Source organism: Pteropus alecto, unplaced genomic scaffold (assembly GCF_000325575.1).
Source record: "Pteropus alecto unplaced genomic scaffold, ASM32557v1 scaffold433, whole genome shotgun sequence".
NCBI classification, from domain to species: domain Eukaryota; kingdom Metazoa; phylum Chordata; class Mammalia; order Chiroptera; family Pteropodidae; genus Pteropus; species Pteropus alecto.
In genome coordinates, this window is record NW_006433953.1 from 2626282 (window position 1) to 2627073 (window position 792).

The following is a 792-nucleotide window of genomic DNA, read 5'->3' on the forward strand; positions in this document are numbered from 1 at the left end:
TGTTACTTTTGAATTTGTTTCATGAGTAGAAAGTAAAAAGGGATAGACTAGAATATTTTAAAATTTTTATTTTTACACTAATGACAATTCAGTATATGATGCCTTTTGAACACTGGCATAAAGATGTAATGTACACAGTTGAGAAAGAGTGAGGTCTCGCTAAGAAAATAAGTTTTAGAATCATTAGCAGTGGATTTGGATGAAGCCATCTAGGTAAATCTGTATACTGAGTAAAGCAAATAGATGGAGGACTTTAACATTTAAGGAGTAGATGTATCAGAGGATACAGGAAAGGGAACTTGATCTTTAGTAGCATTCAAAAGAATTTAAGCAAATGGATGAAGAAGTTGAAAGTTTTCACAGAGAACCAGAAAAGAGAGTTTTATCTGATATCAAGAAAAAAGAAATTTTTAAAGAGAAACTATCAATTGCTTTAAGGGTTGGAGAGAGATCAATTAAGATAAATAAATGTGTATTTTCTGTATGTGTGTGTGTGTGTATGTGTGCGCGCACGCGCGTGCGTGTATAAATGTGTGTATATATACATATATATATATTGGTTTTGGCAATATGGAAGTCATCGGTGTCCTTAGCAGAGTCATTTCATTAGAATGGTGGAGGTAGAAACCAGTTAGTACTAGATTGAGGAGGAAATGAAAAATGAAAAATTGAGGATTGTAAGTTGGATATCTTTTTTAATAAATTGGCTCCAAAGGGGAAAATAGAATAAAGTAATACCTATAAGAAGCTTTGGGATGAGTATGCTTTCTTTATGATCCAAATGGTTAGACC